Source organism: Salvelinus sp. IW2-2015, linkage group LG15 (genome assembly GCF_002910315.2).
Source record: "Salvelinus sp. IW2-2015 linkage group LG15, ASM291031v2, whole genome shotgun sequence".
Lineage (NCBI taxonomy): Eukaryota > Metazoa > Chordata > Actinopteri > Salmoniformes > Salmonidae > Salvelinus > Salvelinus sp. IW2-2015.
In genome coordinates this window covers 1023828-1028147 of record NC_036855.1, presented here as the reverse complement: position 1 = coordinate 1028147, position 4320 = coordinate 1023828, and positions in this window count along the sequence as shown.

Sequence of the window (4320 nt, the reverse complement as noted above, 5' to 3'; positions counted from 1 at the left end):
CGCGGAGAGAGAGAGAGATGAGACGAAGAGATGAGAGATGAGAGGAGAGGTGGAAGGGAGAGAAGAGAGAGCAGAGAGAGAAGGAAGAGAGAGAGGAGAGGACGAGAAGAGAGCAGACAGACGAGAGACGTTGAGAGTAGAGAGATGTGTGAACGAAGAGGAGAAGAGAGAGAGAGGAAGAGAGATCTCTTCACTGGCCATCAGATCTCTTCACTGGCCATCAGATCTCTTCACTGGCCATTAGATCTCTTCACTGGCCATCAGATCTCTTCACTGGCATTCGATCTCTTCACTGGCCATTAGATCTCTTCACTGGCCATTAGATCTCTTCACTGGCCATCAGATCTCTTCACTGGCCATTAGATCTCTTCACTGGCCATTAGATCTCTTCACTGGCCATTAGATCTCTTCACTGGCCATCAGATCTCTTCACTGGCCATTAGATATCTTCACTAGCCATTAGATCTCTTCACTGGCCATTAGATCTCTTACATCATGAAAGTCAAGCCACTTTTGCATCAAGGTCCTCATTTCACTGTTTGGCTGCATGGGGCATATTTTGAATGTTAGTGGTGACTCCTGCCAATTTGGCCTCTGTGTTTCTCTGTCATCATGGTCCCCGCTTGTTAACACCATTCATGGCAGAGGCTCTAAATCTCTGGGGCGGCGGATGTAGGTTTTCTCTCTTCTTGTTTTGTTTGTCTGGTCTGTTTGTTTGTTTGTTTGGGCAATAGAGAGGGCGGCCTGGGTTGGCGTTTGTTTTGCGTGTGGGATAGAGGGTTGGATGAAGGAGGGGAGAATGGGTGTCTCATTGGCAAACAGGAAATGCGTTTGCCCGGGACACAAAGGTCAGCAGCCAATAAAGTATGCAGGTGAAGAGCGGCAAGGACATAAGTTCTACGGTAGCGCTCTGTCTGCAAGGGACGAGGGGGACTGGGTTTGTTGCTGCGGGTCAATGCCAATACAATGGAAGAGGAAGAGGAGTAGGATGAAGAGGACAACTCCACCCCTCAGGAACTGAAAGGATCACAACCAGACACTACACAGAACTAGAATATCAACCCCATGGGGGAGGGGGGGGATCTCAAAAGATTTTCCTGAAACCTCTCACGTCTTCTCTCTTCTCACTGTTACCTCTCATTCTTGGAGGAGTTCAGAGGTCAGACTGTTGAGATTCACCCCATGGATTCCAGACTCCCTAGTGAGCAGTTAGCATTTCTCCCATAGACACGACCATATGAAATGAGGTGAGGGAAGGGGATAAGACCTCAGAGAGCTTAACTAAGGCAATGTTTAAGTGCTGGGGGAAGTACAGTTCAGACTCTTTATCTGAGTGTCTGCAGAGGTATTCAAGTTGAGTTGAGGAATGGCTTGAGTGACTTGCTGTGGTTGACTGCCGAGCGGCGCAGACGTGGAGTGAGTTGATGTGGTTGACTGCCGAGCGGCGCAGACGTGGAGTGAGTTGATGTGGTTGACTGCCGAGCGGCGCAGACGTGGAGTGAGTTGCTGTGGTACCGAGGCGTTGCAGCCTCGTATGATAAGGTTCAGAGTGATGGCCTCGAGGGTGGTGTCTTAAACCGAACTGACAGGGTCGGTCGGCGTGACGCCAGACGGGGCCCACTCGGTGTGACGAGCGAGGCGGTGTGCAGTCGTAAAGGTCGGTGGTCGGTTCTGTGACAGTTGCTCATCCTCCTCGGTCATGCCTGGCCTGGCTCGCCTGCCGCCTGCCGCTCGGCTGCAGCCTACGTATGTTTGATGGCTGTCGGGAGTGGGGAGCGGCGCAGGAGTCCTGTTTCCCACAGACGCCTCCATGTCAAGCAGATACCTGTGGCGGCTGCAAGGAGAGTGACAACTTCCTATGAGCAGAGGAGAGAAAACATTTCCTCTCTTCTTTTTTCCCTGACACTCCAGGTCCCGGGGGATTTCCCTCCCTCCTCCTCCATCCCTCCCTCCTCCATATCTCATCCTCCACCTCTCCTCCTCTGTCCCTCCTCCACCTCTCCACCTCCTCTGTCCCTCCCTCCTCCGCTTCTCCTCCTCCTCCATCCCTCCTTCCTCCAACTCTCCTCCTCCACCTCTCCTCCTCCTGCCTTCTTCTCTCCTTACCTTCCTCCCTCCTCTAAACCCCTCTCCTCTCTATCCACCTCTCCTCTTCTTTCCTGCCTCCTCCCCACTCCCTCTCCGTCCATCCCTCCTTCACCTCTCCTCCTTCCATCCTCCCCTCCTCCCACCCTCCTTCCTACTCCTCCTTTCCACCTCCCTTCCTCCTCCATCCATACCCTCCTTCACCTCTCCTCTTCCTCCCTCCTCCTCCACGCTCTCCTCATCCTTCCCATCTCTTCTTCCTTCATTTCCATTCCATCTCCTCTACCTCATCTCCCCAGATTCCTCTTCCTCCTCCTCGGTCCATCTCTCCTCCATTCTCCTCCACCTCTCTCCTCCATCCCTCCCCTCCTCAGTCCTCTCTCTCCTCCGTCCTTCTCCTCCATCATTCTTTCCCTCCGTCCTCCACTCTCCTCCTCTGTTCCTCACCTCCACCTCTCCTCCGTTCCTCTCTACTCCGTCTCTCCTCCTCCTCTCCACCTTCTGTCCTCCACTCTCTTCCTACTGTCTCCTCTCTCCCTCCGTCCCTCTCACTTCCTCCGTCCTGCGTCCCCCTCTCCACACCTCTCCTCCTCCTGGGCTTTGCCCTTTGAAATCGTACTTCTCGAGTTATCCAAGCAGTATGTTGGATATAAGAATACGTGTCTCCTTCGAACATGTATTGGTGGTTTGATGTTAAATAATTATAGTGTGCGTTATCACTGGTGTGTGTTTGTTTGCCTGCATGTGTGTGTGCCTGTATGAAGAATCATCCTGTGTGTGTATTTAACGCTGTGTGTGTGTATTTAATCGTTGTGTTGTGTGTACTTCAGCGTTTTAATGTGTGTTTTGGTATGTGTGTGTGTATTGTTCAATGTTTTTGATGCTGTCTGGGGAATGAGTTGTTTTAAAGTAAGTAACACAACCCCAGGTCAGTACTGAAGAGAGAAAAACACTCTCTGTTCTGCTTCCCTCTGCCTTCCCTCTGCCTTCCCTCTGTGTCCCGCTCTTCCTCTGTGCCTTCCTCTGCCTTCCCTCTGCCTTCCCTCTGCCTTCCCTCTGCCTTCCCTCTGCCTCCCTCTGGCTTCCTTTGCCTTCTCTGTCTTCCCTCTGTCTTTCCTCTGTCTTCCTCTGCCTCCCGCTCTGCCTCCCTCTGCCTTCCCTTGCCTTGCTCTGCCTCCCTGCCTTCCCTCTGCCTTCCCTCTGCCTTCCCTCTCCTTCCCTCTGTCTTCCCTCTGCCTTCCTCTGCCTTCCCCTCTGCCTTACCTCTGTCTTCCCTCTGCCTTCCCTCTGCCTTCCCACCCACTTCCCTCTGCCTCCCTCTGCCTTCCCTCTGGCTTCCCTCTGCCTTCCCTCTGTCTTCCCTCTGCCTTCCCTCTGCCTTCCCTCTGGCTTCCCTCTGCCTTCCCTCTGCCTTCCCTCTGCCTTCTCTCCACAATGTCTAAATAGCATCCTGTTCCCTACAGTGCCTTCAGAAAGTATTCACACCCTTTGACTTTTTCAAAATGTTGTGTGTAACAGCCTGATTTTAAAATGGTATAAATTATTTTGTGTCACTGCTTACAAACAATACCCAGTAATGTCAAAAGTATTATGTTTATTTTTTTTACAAATTAATAAAAAAATGAAAGCTGAAATGTCTTGAGTCAATAAGTATTCAACCCATATGTTACGGCAATCCTAAATAAATTCAGATAAAAAATGTGTATAACAAATATAATAATAGTGGATGGACTCTATGTGAGTGTAATAATAGTGTTGAACATTTCAATGACTACCTCTGTACTCCACACAATTATCTGTAAGGTCCCTCAGTCGAGCAGTGCATTTAAACACAGAGAACCTCAAAGACAACGTTTTCAATGTCTTGCAAAAAGGCACTATTAGTAGACACTGGGGGATGAATTCACCTTTCAGTACGACAATAACCTAAAAACACAAGGCCAAATAGACAACGTGTTACTTACCAAAGGCATCATGAATGTTCCGAGTGGCCTCATTACAGTTTTGGCTTAAATAGACTTGCAATCTATGCCAAGACTTGACAATACTGTCTAGCAGTGATCAACAACCAACTTGACAGAGCTTGAAAATATTTGTTTTAATATTGTGGCAATATTGTACAATCCAAGTGTTCAAGCTCTTAGAGACCCACAGCTGTAATCTTTCGCCAAACGTGATGTAACATTAATTGACTCTGGTTGAATACTTAAGTAAAATAGAAATTCTTTTTTCATT